The sequence below is a fragment of the Acipenser ruthenus genome, chromosome 5, assembly GCF_902713425.1.
Source record: "Acipenser ruthenus chromosome 5, fAciRut3.2 maternal haplotype, whole genome shotgun sequence".
In the NCBI taxonomy this organism is placed as follows: domain Eukaryota; kingdom Metazoa; phylum Chordata; class Actinopteri; order Acipenseriformes; family Acipenseridae; genus Acipenser; species Acipenser ruthenus.
This window is the reverse complement of record NC_081193.1, coordinates 38,686,661-38,706,591: the sequence shown is the minus strand read 5'-3', so window position 1 is coordinate 38,706,591 and position 19,931 is coordinate 38,686,661. Positions and strand designations below refer to the sequence as shown.

The window sequence follows — 19,931 nt, the reverse complement described above, 5'->3', positions numbered from 1 at the left end:
GAACTATTTCCTGAGGGCAAGAAGGTTAGTTTTACATAACAGCCTGTGTCTGGTTTCTAAGGTCTTCACCACTGTGCAGTGTTTGGCTCAGGTTCAAGCTGACCTTGTAATTGATACCACACTGGGTTTAGAAGATTGTTTTGTCAGGCTTTAGGTGATTAATTATTTTTTCCGGGGCACTAACTTGCCAGCAGGTACTGTAATGCCAGACAGGTGTTTATTAATATTGCACCCATATTTCCTTTAAGTGTTTGATCTCCCTATCACCTGACACTTACCTTCTAACCTGAAGACATGAATGTCAGCTGAAATATAATCTCTTTTGTATGTGCTATATGACAATGTTTTTCACTGATGTGCAAAAAAAGTAATTTGATGTATAATGAATCACATGAGTAAAGTCAACTAAAGTGTGAGATTAGAGTGCTTCTGTACGGAAGAAAATGTCATCCTGGACTAACCTCACATCTATTGTATCATATTGTTTCACAGGGATTAAAGACTCTTATTCATAACTACTTCTCTTCAACACTCCAGTAGCAAGAGTTCACAGTGTTTTGTTATTTAAATATCAAATGCCATTTATTCCTAATATGTGTCATAATTTTTTCAACCATGTCATAATCTGTCAATGGTCTTTATTGAGAGATTTACATATTATTGGCATTTTTAAGGGCTTTATGAATGTTACACTATCTAATACAGTAATTGACTCACCTCTGGTTAACGTCACAAAACAAGAAATGTCATGTTTTTTTCTTTAAAAAAAATATTTGAGTTGCTCTTGCAGTCTCTTCTCAATAACTGAAGTGTAACATTCCTAACGCCCCTCCCCCTGCTCCAGATGAGCCACTCAAACAGTCTCATCAACAACACTAGCTATTCAAGTGAACGATCAACAATTTCTATGTGGTTACACAGTCAACATCCTAAAAGTACACACACTTTTCTTACATTATGACTTAAAATATGTAGTAATAGGCTCGATTTCTTTTTAATATATAGACTTTAGCGATGGAGTAATTGTGTGGTTAGTTTCATATTGTTTTAGTAGCCCGTCGGGGCAGTTTTGCCTTGGTCCGTAAGGATTTTAATGTCTTAAAAAATATGTGAAAACTCATAAAATGATAACTATTTATAATATGTACACCCTTGGATTTTTTTTTCTCTTTCTAAACAATTTTGGGGTTATTTTCAAAGGCGATCTGCTGGAGGATAGCTCTATAAGTCATTATTTTGACCGTTTTTTCTGCACCTCTTTATTTTCTAAAGCTGCAGAAAACACGTCGGAAATCTATGCGCTAGTTTGGTTTGTTAGTTATTCCGACACTGTCTTTTTAGCGGCATACATAATGATTTAAGAATCTGTGTCTATTTTCCTAACACCAAAGTGGTGTTTAATTTAAGCTTCCACCAGTTGGCCTTCCGCCTGCTTCAGAATGGCCAATACATCTATCCGCGTCAGTATAAAGAGTGACAGCACTTTAAATTTAATGGTGCAGTGTCTCCCTCAAAATTCAGCGCATCCCCTTTTGAACAAACAATGCACCTAGGAGAGTTGCTGAAACGGACTCATGCCGATATTTCTTTTTATGATTTTTTTTTTTTGTAAACTGTACATACATGCAACATAGCTGCTGATTCCGTATTGCTCACCGTAACAATTTCTGACTGTGTCATAGAAATCTCTAAGGATATTTAACTGTTCTTTTGTAATTCATTTAAAGTCAAATTGTATATTTTTTCAGAGTCAGTCATTGAAGCATTTAACTGACCAATGTGTTTGTTTTGTGGTATTACTTTCATTTTTGAGTTTTTTCCAACACGTCAATGTTACATTTTTGTACCACAGCGTGACGGGTCAAGTTTTTCATTTCTTCAGTTTCCGGAGAGTTGTTTTTATGAATTAATGCAGCTTTATTTTGTAACCATTCATTAATTTTCATGGGTGCAAATAGCTCAAAAGTGATGTCTTCTGTATCTTCCATGACAGCAGGTATTTTGACAAGTGATATGTGGTTAGCACAGTTGCAGTGATTTGTTTTTGTTTCTAATCGTGACATTGTGCAGGATAGTGTAACAGCGTGGAAGACTGATGGACCAATCAGAATGCAGCATTCTAACACTCTTTTTTTTTTATAATTAAGAATGATTCACACAGGACTAAAAATCAGGTGTCCTCAGAGTTGGTCAAAAGCAGAGGACGTCTAGTAACCTCCCAGACCTGGATTAGTTTTCATCAAGGAAAATCGGTAAATTCAAAATGAAATGCAATGTTGTGGCCCGAGAAGGTGTTTTTGTGTATGATTTGTAAAAAATAAACCAGATGTAAATAACTTGTGCAAGATGGAGGAAGAACAAAGCTATCTACTGAGCACCTTTTGAATTTCATTGTACCTTCTTTTCCAAAGGCTACAGGCACCTTCACTGCATCAAATAACCTTTTCGTCCCTTGAATATGTTGCTAATTATGTATTTTCGCCCGTCCCGTCCATTTTATCACAGACTAAATTTGACCGATGTAAAAATGTACACTTGCTGAAGTTTGTTTGTGTGACTTTGTTATGCTTTATATTTTGAGTGTTCTGAAGTTATATATAAACTAGGGAAATTGTAATAATATGCAGAGGCACTTTTTGCTCAGGTGGATGTGTGTTTTCTTACTCATTTAGCACTACCACAACAATAAATAGATTGCTGGCTGAGGGCAATAATATCTGAAAGACAAATTTCTCAAAACTGAAAAAAACATGTTTTATATATTAAAACATTAAATGCTCATATCACAATAATACTTTTTGTTAGTTACAAAGTTCCTGCTCTCTGCCAGTGATACAGCTGCTTCCTAGATCCCTTGGAATTACAGTAGTATCTTTAAGGCAATTACATCAATTTTGCTGAGAGATAACTTATGTCAGGAACATGGAAGTAATTGCTTCCGTTTTCTCAAGATCCTGAGATAAATGATCTTGTGATCTCGACAGAACCTCAATGAGCCGCCGTAGCTACAGTAATAGGGTGAACAACAAACATACTCAGTTTGGAAAATAAAGTGTGGCCCTGATGGCAACTGGTAAGTGGAAAGCTTAATCCTGGATCACCATGGAAAGCATTCTTCAGAATGAAAGAATGAAGGCACTGGAGCATGAATGAAGCTTAGACATCACCTTCCTGTTTGAGAAGCTTGTAAACATGAAAATATAGTAAAAATGAAGAACTTTTAAAAACTGCATGTAATATTGTTCAAACAATACCCAGATCATTTGAAAAATATGGCTTAAATGCAAATGTCTTTAGATCAGACCATTTTCAGATATACCATACAAATCTGTGTTCAATAATTTGTTTTAAATAATAATAATAATAATAATAATAATAATAATAATAATAATAATAATAATAATAATAATAAAATTGACATATTTGCAGCTTTAGGTTGCCATTTTGCACTTCAGTGAATTGCAGGTTTAAATAAACAAATTGAGTTTGTTTTTAAAGGGTCACATTTATAGTACTGAATGCAATCTCTCAGCCATTGAATTGTTTAGTACAGTTAGGTCATGTAAAGTTAATTTATAATTAATACATTTGACCACAAAACAACCAAGCATGACGGTTGCAAACCATACAGTTTCAGGTTGTTAATTAAAAGTGACTTTAAATTGGTAAGTTACTTTGGAGATTGTTGTTATTGATCTAAAACATGTGTATTTGTAATAGCTTATAACAGCTACAGGGGATTTCTGAGGAACTAATGCAGTGTTTAGTGAACATGGCGAAATCTTAAAAGTTTTACAGTACAGATTACAGGGTTTAAAACACAACACATTACTTCCTCTGGCACTGTTCTTTGTTGTACGTATTCCTGCAATATTTTCTTCAACATAATCACGATTGTTTTGATATTTTTATTAACATATCCCTGGTCATAAATATGTTTTGACTATTTATTTTCGTTTTACATCGTTTATGCATCGAGTCTTCCTGTAAAAATGTGTTCTGAATTCACATCCTCGGCAGCTTCAATCGGAAATATTTCATTGGTTCTCGACTCCTCTGATAAAATTTTGTTCATCTGTCCTATCTGCTTGCTCCTGAACAGGTTCAGCGGGATGGGGACAGGTTTCAAAATATGCATGATAAGCCCCGGTTGATCACAAGCATCTGCTTTACAGACCCTCACCAGGTTAAGATGCAAGACGTACAGGGGGCTTACCTCCATCCATATGAATATTTATATTTGTACTCAAAATGTGCATAAGACATTGTCACAAAGAACACTGTATTACCTAGGCAGTTAAGGTTTTACTATTGACTCTTATTCCACCAAAATAATGTATTTATGTATTTATTTCCATTATATAGGTCTTGTCATGCATATTCATAAACTTGGTCACCAGCATAACATCATAACTATCAACTCCTTTAAATTACTCTGCATTAAGTTCTGTATTTAATGAGTGTGTATGAACAGCAAAGCTTTATTTGTGGTGCTTTACCATGGAAGCAAATGAATGATGCTTGTAAAATGTAATTGGAGAACAGAGTCCAGCTGTTGTATAATGTGTATTATTAATCATAATAGTGGATGGTTACGGATGGTTATTATTATACCAATATTTAGCAAATTAAATTTTGGCAAATGTTGTTGTAGATTTGGATGAGCAACTGTTTGAATTTTAGCACACTGTTCCGAACAAGAACCCAAACATTGCTAATGAGAACTGTGGAATGCCTACAAAAATGTCTGAAATGTTTTCTTTGCTAATGGAAAGAGTGAGTGGAGTTTGAATAAGTAGACAGGAAAATGAATGAGAAAAATAAAACTGACAAAATAGGAACAATAACGGTTATGAAAGTTTTTGGAAGGTGTGTCAACCAATAGCAATCAAAATGCCGCGCATTACACTAGAGGCACTGCTACACATTGCTGTGAAACTGCCAAGTAAAATGATCAGTAATATTCTTGCCTGACACAATTTTCTTTTGACATGCCTATTCTTTTGCAAGTTTTAGGTAAGTGGGGGCACCTCAGATACGACTGCAGTGCCGTCCAAAAACTACAGAATATAGTAAATCATTTCATGGGATTTTTTTGTTGGGTTTTGCTAATAAATATTGTATGTGCCAAATTAAGGAACCAAATATTCACAAAGCTTTAACAACAGTGCCATGAATATCAAAATAACCCGTTCTTTAAAAAAGCATTATTTTAAAAACTGAGTAAAAGCTCTGTGAATTGAGTCCAAGCTAATCATTTAAGTTGGCTTTTTCTTTTGTTTACGAATTTGACTCATTATGTTTGTTGCAATTCATCACAATTGTTTTGACACAGTAGAATGGGTAAAAAAAAAAAGATAATTTATATAACTGAAGCTATGAGACCTTGTATTCCACTCCAAAGAACTGCTCAGTTGCATATGCTGTTCAGCATTTTCACAGGGTTGTTGTCTTTCAATCTACCTTTTATGTTTGTAAGTTCTTCTTGTGCACTATGGGTCAATTGCAGCGTACCAAATTTAGTCCACTTGATGTGTCGAACTAGTGGATTAAGCAGGTTTAGTCCACTCCTCGTACTAAAGTTAGTACACTTGTTAAACCAGATTGCAATGAACCAGAAGTTAATCACAGGTGGATCATCTGCTAAATCAGACTGAACAAGACCCCGATTGCTGCGTACCAAATCAGATTTGTGATGATCCTGTTCAAGTGGATTAACTTAGTACTGTGAAGCATAAAACTAACTTAGTATGCTTGCTTGTCCTAAGCATTTACTGCTTCATTGTTTTTTTTTTGTTTGTTTTTTGCAGACAGCTGCATTTTCCCTCTTACATCTGAAAACATTATTCTGTACATTTCTTTATGTCCGTCACGTTCGGGCAGTCAGATCCGTGAGAATAAAGTCTTGCAGACCCTACATTTTAAATAAACTTTTTAATCCTATATTTTTGATACCGTTTTCAGTTTAACGCAATACAATTTTAGTTGGTATGCTTTAACTATAAACAACTAATGGTTCATTATCAAGCAATTAAACTTTTCTGTGCCTATGTAGCAGTGTTGGCAGCTTAAATGCAAGTACAGTATGATCCGTCAGTTTGAAATGGGCACAAAAAAGACATTACATTTATTTTTACTTAAATATGTTTGATGTAATAAAAATGCATCTTTATTATTGTACAGGGATCCCTTATATATTTATCTGACACAGAATTCAACATATCGGATTAGTAAAGAAGGGGTTATGCAATTATAATTTTAGGATTGAGATCATTTAAAAAATATATATATGAACATAATTTAGATATTTTATTCAACATCATGTTGTCAAAGAAACTACAAAATTATATTGCAGAAGTCTACAGGAACCCTATAACAGTAGTACAGTGTTTCATGTTAGATTTCAAAATGGCACATTTTTCAATTTGTCAGTTTTTTGTTAAGTAGGTGGAAAACTACAGAGTGGTATGTAATTAAATATATTAACGTAACATTATTTAACAGGTTTCATTCGACTTTATGAAGCAAAATGTGTTAATTCTATAGGGTGATACAAAACCTTTGGCTACACTGCAATTAACCTGATGTTTTTACTGTTTGTTTGGGGTTTTTTTTCCAAAGAGGAGGAAGCTGTTTTTTCATGTGCAATGTGACATCATACTTATGCACAGGCATGTGTTGACAGTTGTTTTTTTTTAACTAGATTTTGTACATGTTGAGTGTCTGTGTACAATATAATATTTACAGTATGTATGTATGTAGTTTATATATGTGTTTGTGGTATTTTAAAGGTATTTGCAGGTAATAGTGTTTTTTTTTAATAAATAAAATGTATATTTTAAAAATGTGCACTTTAAAACAATGTTTATTCAATAAAGAATTGTTTAAATCAGTATTGTGTAGATTTTTTGCTTTAACTTGCAAGTTAACTGTGTTTATGCGGGATGCATTTGCACCCCTTTCTGCTTTCCATGTGAGCCCAAATATCCTGCTGATGAAGGGTTAATACAAATACAGTCGACGCTCCATTATCCGGGGTAATGGGGGGAGTGGTTGCATGGATAAAACAAAAAGACAGGTAATGCAAATCATAATAAAACTCATTCAAAGTTTGTACTTCATAGTTTTTTAAAAGTAGTCAGTCATGCTTGTTTGTCTCGTCAACTGGCTTTCTTTTTTCCTGCTATTCAGCCACGCCTCAATATTTTCAGCATCAACATTTTCACCTCCTATTTTCTGCACAATTTCTGCTGAGATTTCTTCCTCTCCGATCTCTGTCTCATCGCTTTCATCTGGCAATATTTTTCTCCATGATCTGATCATCGTAACTGGTTTCACTTCATTCCATACTCTAGCCACTTCATAAATTACATCCAGAACTGTCAGCTTCTTCCAAAAGATTCTTAAATAATTTCCTTCATTAACATGATTTTCTAACAGTCCAACTCAATAATTCCTCTTGACGCATGCAATCACTCCCTGGTCCATAGGCTGTATCACAGAAGTCACGTTCAGTGGTAAATATTTTACAATGATGTTGCCATCTTCGGATTTGAGAAAATTTTCGTGAGGATGAGAAGGGGCATTATCCAACAGCAGGACAGCCTTTTCTGTCAAGCATTTTGACCACAGGTGCTCTCGAACCCATGGAACAAACTTCTTATCAAACCATTCTTTAAAAATTTCACGATCCATCCACGCCGATTTCTGATTAAAATAATCCACCGGCATATCAGAGGCTTCAGTTCCTTTAAATGAGTGTGTTTTTTTCACTTTGCCAATTACACAAAGTTTAAGTTTATGTGAACCGGTTGCATTTGCACAGCACAAGTGTTAGCCTCTCTTTACTAGGCTTATGGCCTGGGGCATGTCGTGCGGCTTCAGATGCTAAGGTCTTTGTCGGTAAACATTTCCAGTAGAGTCCGGTTTTGTCAGCATTGTAAATGTGTTCTCGTTGGAACCCTTCTTTTTCAATGCATTTTATATAATCCTCACAAAAGTTATCAGCAGCTGACTGATCTGCGCTTAACTTTTCCCCCTGAATGCAGATCTCGCGGATGCCGTGTCGTTTTTTAAACCGAGTTAGCCATCCAGAGGAATGAAATCAGCCTCCATCCCCACCGCAAAAAAAAAAAAAAAAACTTGGCTTGTTTAGCACAAATTAGTCCAGACACTGGCGTACCTTCAACTCTTTGCTGGTTGAGCCATTCCAACATTGCTGTGTCCAAATCCTCATACGTTGCCTTTTTCATTGATTTCCTCTTAGACAACCCACTCGAAGACAAACTACTCGCATAGGAAATCAACTTCTCCTTGTTCTTTTTTAAATCACGAACCATCTGTTCACTAATTCCATATTCAACTGAAAGTTGCTTTACAGTGCTACCTTTTTCTAGCTTCTCAAGTATTTTTTTCAATCGTCAAAACCACATGTTTACATTTACTCGCGGCCATGCTTGCATTCACAATGGCACTGAGTGACTGACATTGACCTACCGTGCATGTGTACTGTTATTTATATAATTTTTTCTGCTGACACGGATAATCCGCAAACCGGATAATCCGCCCACGGATAATCGAAAGTTGATTGTAACTCCAAACGGAAAACAGAATCTTGATACCATTAACCATTTACTAAAGGTATTTGTTAAGTATAGGCAGGGGTGAAATTCTCAACAGAAAAAGTGCAGATACTCATATACGCAGCCAGGTGCAGTAGACCTGTGATTTTTTTTTTTCATACACATAAACATTTTAAAAAAATTAGACAATTTTAGTGTCAATGAATAAATACTTTTTAAATGTGTAGATATCGGACAACGATAAAAAAAAAAAAATGTTATACAAAATAAGCCTGAAAAAAGAATTGATAAATTATAACCAAGGAAGCTGAAAATACTGAAAGCTTTGTACCCTTCTGCATGTATCACTCAGTCATGTACTATAATATAACACTTAAGTTAAACATTAAATGGTAAGTATTAAGAAATATTACACTATGCAGTAACTGCTGTAGAGAGGGAGTTTTGTTTCAAGATATCATAAAGAAAGTGTGATGTTATAAAAAAAAGTATAAAAAAAAACTCTACAAAAAGGTCCAAGTTAAACAATGCATAATAGGGGCTGAAATACCCCTCTATTTTTGAATGTAACAGGTACGACTCACAAAAAAAATGTAAATAGAACATACTGTATATCCCTGTTATTTCATTTTTTTTTACTTATTACTTATCTACAGTTATATAATCTGTCTGTTCCTCTGTTTCTGTTCAGATTAATTACCATTAACTATTCCAGAAAAAAAAAATAGTTTATGAAAAGTCTTCTCAAAGCTGAACTAGAGGTAATGTGATGGAATTATGTAACAGCTCATTTGAAACCTTGACGTAAGGAAGAAAAGAGAATCTGGAAGAACACAAATAATTTGTTAGTTATGGGACTAGAACACTAAGAGTATGAGAGCCACATTCTGGGAGGATAAAGGAGGAAGTAAGACAGAGCCTTCTTTCATGAGGCAAGATATAGCACATAAGCTGTACAAGAACAGTGTTGCCGGTGGTCCCCTCTGACCACACGAAGAACCTGCCGAGTTACTGGAACTCTAGGTCGGGGAAGTGAGACTCACTATCCCCCCAAAGAATGGAGCACCAGCTCCTGCTGAAACCGCACCTGTGAAGACAAACAAAGACCCCATGCCAATGTATAACATAAAAGCAAGAAAGGACAAACATGACAAACAAATAACTAAAGGTAGATGGTTACTGGGACAGGTTATGTGACTGCCATCTGCTCGGCGGAGAGGAAAAAAAACCTTCTATTAGGGAAAAACCTCTGGTGATCCTGGTGGAGAGGGCGCCCCCACTCCAGGCATGTGAGCTATAGACTGGTGTGCTGCAGTAATGATTGCTCTAAAATGCAGGATGTAGGAGTTGACCGCAGAAGAGGACCAATGTCCCATGGTTTTGATTAGGTGATGGCTGATGTGGGCTCTGGCTGCTGAAGAGGCTGTGCCAATCCTGAAGTAGCATGTGGTGTAGCATTGTATAAGAGGCTGTGTGGTCCAGTGGTTAAAGAAAAGGGCTTGTAACCAGGAGGTCCCCGGTTCAAATGCTACCTCAGCCACTGGCTCATTGTGTGACCCTGAGCAAGTCACTTAACCTCCTTGTGCTCTGTCTTTCGGGTGAGACGTAATTGTAATTGACTCTGCAGCTGATGTATAGTTCACACACCCTAGTCTCTGTAAGTCACCTTGGATAAAGGTGTCTGCTAAATAAACAAATAATAATTGTGGAGAAAGACCTGCTCTGGTAACGAGAGCGGAGAGGAGCGCCACCAGCCCTACCCCCGCGGTCGGAGGAGCCGGCAGCGCCACCACCACCACCCGAGGGAGAGGAGCAGGAGCTGCCTCTGCCTCCACCACCACCACCCGAGGGAGAGGAGCAGGAGCTGCCTCTGCCTCCACCACCTGAGGGAGAGGAGCAGGAGCTGCCTCTGCCTCCACCACCACCACCCGAGGGAGAGGAGCAGGAGCTGCCTCTGCCTCCACCACCTGAGGGAGAGGAGCAGGAGCTGCCTCTGCCTCCACCACCACCACCCGAGGGAGAGGAGCAGGAGCTGCCTCTGCCTCCACCACCTGAGGGAGAGGAGCAGGAGCTGCCTCTGCCTCCACCACCACCACCCGAGGGAGGAGCAGGAGCTGCCTCTGCCTCCACCACCCGAGGGAGAGGAGCAGGAGCTGCCTCTGCCTCCACCACCACCACCCGAGGGAGAGGAGCAGGAGCTGCCTCTGCCTCCACCACCCGAGGGAGAGGAGCAGGAGCTGCCTCTGCCTCCACCACCACCACCCGAGGGAGAGGAGCAGGAGCTGCCTCTGCCTCCACCACCCGAGGGAGAGGAGCAGGAGCTGCCTCTGCCTCCACCACCACCACCACCCGAGGGAGAGGAGCAGGAGCTGCCTCTGCCTCCACCACCACCACCCGAGGGAGAGGAGCAGGAGCTGCCTCTGCCTCCACCTCCCGAGGGTCCGCTGCTGCTGCCGTCGCCTGGGGTCGCCAGGGATCCTGCTTCGCCTGGGGTCTCCAGGGATCCTGCTTCGCCTGAGGTCGTCGAGGGTCCTGCTTCGCCTGGGGTCGCCGGGGCCTCTGCTTTGCCTCGGGTCGCTACACTGTGGCCGGAGCTCCATGAAGGGGAGCTGCCGGCCATAAAGAAAGAGGGGGAGGTCAGGAGACCAGCTCCCCCAGCTGCACTTTCGCGGCAGCAGATAGTGTGGCTGAAGCCCCGGAAGAGGGAGCTGCCAGCCACGAAGAATTGGGGGGTGCCAGACATTCCACCATGGCCACCCCCCAGAAACAACTTGCTTCCCCCTCTTCCGGGACTTTGGGACTGAGGGGGGAGGTGGCCATTGAGGCCATGTGTGCGTTGCACAAGGGGGGGTATATGTGGCAAAGTGCCCCCCCTGTGTATGTTATGTTACGTGTTGTGTGTAAATGTTGGTGTATAGGCATTGGTACACGGGATATAAGCGGTCTGTGTTTCACGTGTGTGTAAATTGTATATTTGTATTTAGGCACGGGGATGGCACATCACATCACGTGCAAGTAAAAAGTAATATGTGAGCACGGGGAATTGCACTTTAATTAATTCACGTGCAGTTGTACCGAGATTCCAATTGAATGATTGACTAGCAATCGAATCTCGGTACAACTGCATAAAAGCTGCATGTTTTCACTCACTGGGGGTTGGTGTTCGGTGAGTGGAGAATGGGTTAGGAGACGGAGGGTATTGTAAAGCAAAATAAGTAGTAAAAGAAGCTCACCGTGTTTGTCTGTGTAGTCCGTTTTGTTTGTCTGTTTATTTTGGCTCAAGTGCCGTGTCCTGTGTTTTGTTGCAAACCTTTTTATTTTCTGTATTAAATGCTGAGCGCAATCACGCGCTCAGCTTAACCAAAACCCAAATCTCTGTCTGTGTGTATTTCCTGCATCTGGTCTGACGCCACCCACTCTGGCCGTCTTTGTGACAAGTTGCCATTGCCACTTTTGGGCACAGGTCAGATGAGTGCGTGTGGATGCACATACCCTGCATGCGTTCGCCCTGACCCAACTGAAAATGCGATTAAATAAATCTGTATTGGGGGCTGACCAGTCAGCCATATGATTATCATTTGCTAAGATAGGTGCTGCTTTTGCAGAGAAGCTTTTGTGATATTCATAGAACATGGTGCCCCCGTATCTCACCAATAGTTCTACAATGTAAAACATATATTGATCTCTTGGTAGCGATGAGGGTATGCAGCACACAGATTTTTAAGCAGGCGGGGGTCGCGGGATTTCAGCGTGACTGCTAAATCCCCGCAATAAATTTAGATGCAGTAATAAGAATAGAAACCAGGTTCATGTCTTTACCTTCTATTATTTGCCTTCAGATCAACGGGGAGAAGGCGTGACGTCAGATGGTGGCTGCTGATTGGGAGTCTGAAGCAGATGCTGTAACCAGGTTGTACTCTGGAATGCTGATAGATGGGGGCGGGGTCGGAGCTGCCTGGACTGAAACAGAAGATGTAATGAAGGAGGGGGCAGAGATTGGCACGAGAGGCTGAAGAAGGAACTGCAATGGTGCTGGAGCGATTGTATATGCCATCTAAACGACTGTTTATTGCTGACAAGGTGTTTGCAAATGGCTGCATAAACTGTTTCATGTCATCCATGATTTTTTGGTGCAACTCTGCCATAGCGTCTTCAACTGAAGGTAGCTGTTGGTCTTCTGTTATAATTGCAGGTGGCTCTGGGATGGTGATGTATGCGGGTGGAGCTGGTGCTGCTAAGCAAGGAGGAGCGGAAAGGTGAGTGACAACGCAGCTCTCGGGCAGCTTACAGGCAAGCCCGCAGGCACCCGGCCAGACTACAGGGGTCGCTGGTGCGCGGTGAGCCGAGGACACCCTGGCCGACCTAACCCTCCCTTCCCCCGGGCGACGCTCGGCCAATTGAGCGCCGCCCCCTGGGAGCTCCCGTCCTCAGTCGGCAAAGGAATAGCCTGGACTCGAACTCACGACGTCCAGACTGTAGGACGCATCCGGCACGCTACGCAAGTGCTTTTACTGGATGCGCCACTCGGGAGCCCCCATACAGTGCATTTTTAAACATATGCTGGCAGTGTATCACAGTTTATTAGAATTAACTATAATAATTGTATATAGCGCCTTTCATAGTGGACCACCATCACAAACCGCTTTACAGAGGTAGGCTGTGAACTGTGCCTCCCCATTTTTTTTGGCCACCAGCCGCCACTGAAATACATAGTGGGCCGCCCAATATTATGACAGCCCATAACTGACATCAGGAGTTGAAAACTATGTATTTCTAAATGGCCAGTTTCAAACTCTACTGCTCCTAAATCCTAAGGATGCTCGGTAATTATTGGACAATTGGACAAAAGACTTGACAGAGGAAACAACGGTCTGAAATATGAACAGGAAAACACGCATTACATTCCAGGTTTTCAAACTAAGGAATATTGGAAACATTGGAAAAATATTGTTTTTTGTTATGAGGTCTATTGTACATTCTTATTTGAATGCTCCCATATAGGCTCTGGCAATGGTGTATTAAAAATACTTGGCATCTTAAGGGTTAAACAGATGTATACTTTTAATCAGCTGTGCTCTTTAAAGAACAGAAAAAAAACGAAGCATGTAGCCCAGTTATCAGTCACGGTTGCATCCCTGGCAGATGGCAGCTCAGTAACAGCTGGCAACGCTTGTTTAACACCAATCTGGCCTCCGACTGAAATAAGAATCGATAGTTAAATAAATAAGCGCATGGAAAATGATATCATGCCTTGGGTTCGTTTTGGGGTCAGTCCAGCCACAGAGGCTCATGTGACTGGGGTTTCTTCAACAAGACATTTATTTCACAACAGACATTTCCTGCCACCTGACATATTACAGTAGAAAAGTATACACCTGTACAGTACTGTTACATTTTGAATATAAACTTTGGAATCATGTAACCCTGTGGTAGTTATTAACAGTAGTTTTTGTACTATGAAAAAAAACACGGTAATCTTAAAATAAAAGGAATATAAAACTTAGTTTCTTTTAATTTGCTATTGTATACAGTATTTTTTATATATATATATATATATATATATATTTTAAAAGTTTAGTCGTTGCCGATTAGTTTTTATTATTTTCTCCCCAATTTGAAATGCCCAATTATTTTTAGGCTCAGCTCACCGCTACCACCCCTGCGCTGACTCGGGAGGGGCAAAAATGAACACACTCTGTCCTCCGAAGCGTGTGCCGTCAGCCGCCCGCTTCTTTACACTCTGCAGACTCACCGTGCAGCCGCCTCAGAACTACAGCGTCGGAGGACAACGCAGCTCTGGGCAGCTTACAGCCCGCAGGCGCCCGGCCAGACTACAGGGGTTGCTGGTGCGCGGTGAGCCGAGGACACCCTGGCCGACCTAACCCTCCCTCCCCCCGGGCGACGCTCGGCCAATTGAGCGCCGCCCCCTGTATACAGTATTTTATATGAAAATGTTTATATTTTAAATAGTTTTCTTGTGATAAATAACAGGGAGGCAGATGGCCATGCCGAGAGACATCACACCCTGTATAGATCAGTAGTTTTTTTTTTCCTTTTTCTACTATATAGCACTGAACCACTGAGATGATGTTACTCATTAATCTTTGGTGATATAAATTTTAGTGGTTCAAATATATATTTACCAGTGGTTTATAGGGATGCCCGGCCATTAGTTGACACTCACAAACCAAGATTATTAGAAATCCAGGAAACCTATACACTGGTAAGTGCTCATTTTCCCTCAATGTCCATTCATTTAAATAGCTATGCCCACTGTCACAGATGACTTGAGTGGAGCGTGTGGGTGGTGCCGTCAGACCAGGAAATGAAACAGCAAACACAAAAGGTACGGGGTAAACTGAGGTGCAATGGCGCTCAGCTTTTTATTAATTAAACAAAAAATAAACAGACAGTTTAAACAAAACACAATAATAAACAAAAGGGCACACAAGCTAAAGTAATAAGCACACACTATAATTCCTTTTATAAAAATTAGTACCTTGTTCGCTGGCTGGTAGCATTCGCTCTCATTCTTACTCTCTATAACTCTCTTCTCTGAGCCCGGACTGGGTCTTTTATACTGTGGCTGGAGCCTTAATGACCTATTAAACAATGACCTTATTAAGACTCCAGCCACATTCCCACAGGCTTTATTGGGATGGGGATTTAACCCCATCCACGCCAGCTACACTTTATGAGACCGGCTTTTCGTTGGTCTCAAAAAATAAATAATAATATCGGACGGCTTTCGTCCGTCCACACAAAAATACAATATAATAGTAATAATAATAATAATAACAACAACAATACAAATAAATACATACAGAAATATCCACAAGGGGAAGGCACCCTGTCACACCCATATATACAGTACACTCGTACTGGTCTGTCTTATTTCAATATAAAAATCTATTTCCAGTGAGATGTTGACTCAGGAAGATATTTGCAAGACGCTTACTGTCAGACTTAAAGGTTTACCTTGTTTAAGTTGAGAGACCCACAAATGTGGCTTGATAAAATCTTCTGCTGGGTTCAGCGGGGTATACTCAATTAAGACAAAGTTGGCTAGAAGCCAGTACATTGTAATTAATAACACATGTCTTAAACTGATAACAAACCCATTTGTATGAATTTAGACTAATACAAATATCTACAAGAAATGAATGAAAGAACTATTATTTATGGCATGGAAGAACCTTGGCTGATTTCCAATGTGCTAGTATTAAACATGTCTTAAAATTCCAATTAACAATACATTCAATTATAGAATATGCTTGTGCAGCTGCTTCTGCATGTAGCTCTGCACTAACATATCAACACCAGATGACTTATTCCATCTAAGGGGTTTTGAGCAGATTTAAAGGAATTACTGCAGTATCTGTACACATTACTGTGCATTAATATGTGTCCATAATAAAGGAACTGTCTTTGTTACTTTGGTCTTTTGTGGTCTGTTTCTCTTAGATCTGTTTGCTTTAGGGACCAGAATATGACACTAAAGTGGTTTATCATTGCTCCATTGTCACCCGTCTGACTGCTGGCTATTATATAGTCATTGCGTATGATAGCACATCTCTGGACTATAAACACCCTACAATAGTGTGAGGCGACATGCTAGAAAATGGACCATCCTAGTCTTCTTCTTTGCTGTAACCTGTTTAAACATATTTAATAAAAAAGTCTGCAATTAACAAAAGACTCTTTTATAGTCATGTCACAGCACATTGTATTTTCAGCTCAAGCTGAGGAGTGAAGGCACAATCTTCCCTTGTATGGCAAACAAACATGAAGCCAGCCGTGACACAGTTTACAGAAATCGGTATGACTGTAATAAATAAAATATTAATAATTACTGTAGAACTTTTTTTTCTTTTGCATTGTTGTCATTAATGGACATAAAGCTAATTAAATACTTCCATCAATCTTACCCGGAGTGCCACTATTTGCTATGCAGTTTTGATATTATGGGGTTTGAAAGAAACTCATAAAGTATATTTACAGATATGGTACAAATCCCACTCTCCCTGTGTGCCTAAGTCAACTGCATTGTCAATCTCCTACAGATCAACCAGAATAGATAGTCTCTTTGCCAATGGTGATCGGAGTCATTCACCTTACATTCCGTTTCCCTTTATTATTTACATAGCTTTCACAATAGCCCAAAAAACATTATTAGGATGCAAGGAAGAACAAACAAATATTGGTAACACTCAACATTTTTATTACATTGTAATTCTTATTGCATGTTAGTGCATGTTTTTGTAAACACCCAGTTGCTTGTGTAAATATAGTTTAATTTTAAAAGACCGGAGCAACTTTTCAGCAAAAGACCTGAGCATTTTAGATTTTGTAATTAAGCATGTTGTTCTATTGTCATAACTGGTTTACTACAGCGTAATTACCAGTAAAAAGTCCCATACCTGTTTTTTAAATTTATAAACACATACAGGATTTGTTAAAATTACAGTACACCTTATTTTTTGTATTGATGTTACCCAGTGGATAGAACATACATCACAATTCTGAACTCTTTCCATGTTTAATAGTAGTAGTGCAATCTTCATTTTTGTGATTTATAATACGGTAAGTTAATACGTTATATGGTACGGTACATTTTTATTTGAAATGAAGATATTACAAGGCATTGAAACAAACACAGACTACTTCTGGTGTTAAGATATTGATGTGGTTGCCACTGTAACTTATTAGAATTAGGGAATATATATATATATATATATATATATATATATATATATATATATATTTAGCTCAAAGAGCCAGCTGCCCTTGAGATTGATGTGGTCATCCATGGCGGATTCTCCATGCTGAAGTGCTGATACAGTATATATATATATATATATATATATATATATATATATATATATATATATATATATATATTCCCTAATTCTAATAAGTTACCGTGGCAACCACATCAATATATATATATATATATATGTATATAATATGTATGTTTTGATTCAAACACAGGCTCCCTTGAGAAAGATATGTACAACATATGTACAACGTTGGGCAGCTGGCTCTTTGAGCTAAATATATATATATATATATATATATATATATATATATATATATATATATATATATATATATATATATATGGCTGAACATTTTCTGTCAAAATGGCCCCTCCCAGGTCCATTCATATGATTTGTGTAGAAATGCCCCCAAAAAAACGGTTGTGGTTGGGGAGTGATGGGGCGGGACGGGACGGTATATATGTAAAAAATGTTATCGTGGAAAACTGTAAAATGTTATTGCACGCACTTCATTTTTGTGACCTTTTAGAGTTTTTTTTTTATTTTCTCTTGTTGAACTGTAACTTGATTGATACCATAAACGCCTAACCCACAGAGCACAAGGGAGGCAAACTATATATATACTGATGCACAATGAAAATGCAACAGTGTAAGTTTTACATCAATAGATCATTGGGCACATACATAATGTTAGTGAGCAGATAGGTTTGTTGATTGTTTGAGTAGTATTGTTCCTTGGGATAACAAAATACTGAGCTCAAGTCATGTGATTTCATAAAAACACCAGGTGCTCAGTATTTGGTATTTGAGTTGAGTTAAAATTGCCAAAATGAGTTGATTAAGAATCTGTATAAATAGCCATTTGAAAAGACATGGTTTTAATTAACACAAGAACAGAGAAAGACATGACCATGCCCCGCTTGAGTGATGAAGATCGCCTGGTTGCTATCAGCATGAAGGCGGCCTGTCTGAGAGAAATTGCCCAGAGAATGAGATTTTCTGCTTCAACAATCAGCAGAAACCAGGAAACTGGCCCAGGACCATAATGCTGACTGTTACGGGGAGGAATCTCCTTTAACACAAGAATGCCTTTGGTGCAGATTAAGGGCAACCTTACTACTCAGTGATACATTGATGAAGTCCTTGAGGCAACAGTTTTTCCGTTCCTGCAAGCCAATCCGGAATTGTAAACTTGGTTGCTTTTCTGTAGGAGAATCCGCCCCAAACCAACACGTCATCAGCAAGCGCATTAAGGCTCTGTGTGTTATTCTCTCATGTCGCTTCTTTTGTTTTGGCCGCTCAGTCAAGCGCTGAGAAGCCAAAACAGGAGTCGACCGCTTAGAGCCTGGAGGAAGGGCTGCCCTCAGCCATGGATTCTCTGAGGTTTCCCCCTAAAAAATAAAAAAATATGTGAGTAGGGGAGTTTTCCTTACCTGAGTGCTGAGCGGTTCGTATTTAGTTCTGCGGGGTGTGGTCAGGCTGGAGAGGCTGGGCCCTTTCCCCCGGAGCAGTCATGCTCTGGGGGGATGGGCCGTGCCTCAGCTGCTCATTTTCATTACATTTTTTATATTTGGGTGGTAGGTGGCAAGCGCCACTGTGGGGTGCTTTAATCATTTTTATTTTTCCATTCATGGTTTGGCGGCCTCGTCTTTTTGGGTTGGAGGTGGCCACAGCCACTTCCTAGCTGCGGCACTGGGATGCATGTAACTGTTCATGTTTTTCCAGCCGACCTCATGCAGGTAGCCTTTGCGCACCCACGGACGAGGCCTCCGGCCAAATTTATTATTCACTCGGGCCCTGAGCGCCCATCACAGTAATCAGGCCTTGAGCGCCCATCACAGTTCACTAAAGCATTTGCAATTGCCATCAATAAATCTCATCCATGGCGGATTCTCCATGCTGAAGTGCTGATTTTCCAGCAGGACAATGCAAGACCACACAGTGCTAGGATTACAATTGCACGATTTCAAGAAAAAAATGTCAAGGTCTTGCAATGGCCAGCTTTTTCTCCTGACCTGAGTCCAATAGAACATCTGTGGGACCAAATCGCCAGGGCCATCCACAGGAGACCACTGCGACTAGCTAACCATCGCCAGCTGGCTGCAGCTGCATAGGAAGAGTGGTGGAACATCCCACAGCAGTCTGTCCAGAGACTGATCAGGTCTATGTGTCAACGCTGCCAGGATTGTGTTAATGCTCAGGGAGGTCAAACCCGATACTAACTTTGTAGTGTTTTCATTTTGACAGTGTGTCACGTTTCATACTAAAAACATATCATGATTTTTTTATCTGTATTTTTGTTCACATTTTCTGTGATTTTGTTTGATATCTATGTTTAAAATATTTGATTAAATCCATTAGACCTGAGTGTTGCATTTCTTTTATGCATCAGTATATATACAGTTGTAGTCAAAAGTTTACATACCTCAATAGAAATGTATAATTTCTAGAAATATTTTTCCTCATCCACAAAAGCAAAACTTTGCTACAAAAGATTCTTCCTAAAACTCTTTGTTTTCGAGATATTTCTAGAAATTATAAATTTCCATTGAGGTATGTAAACTTTTGA

The 19,931-nt window shown here is 39.5% G+C and overlaps 1 pseudogene; it reads right to left on the bottom strand.

Annotated features, from left to right (window-relative positions):
- Window positions 1–7,128: 7,128 nt before the first annotated feature.
- LOC117403170 (jerky protein homolog-like) lies at window positions 7,129–8,454 on the bottom strand (annotated as a pseudogene).
- Between the last annotated feature and the right edge of the window lie 11,477 nt (window positions 8,455–19,931).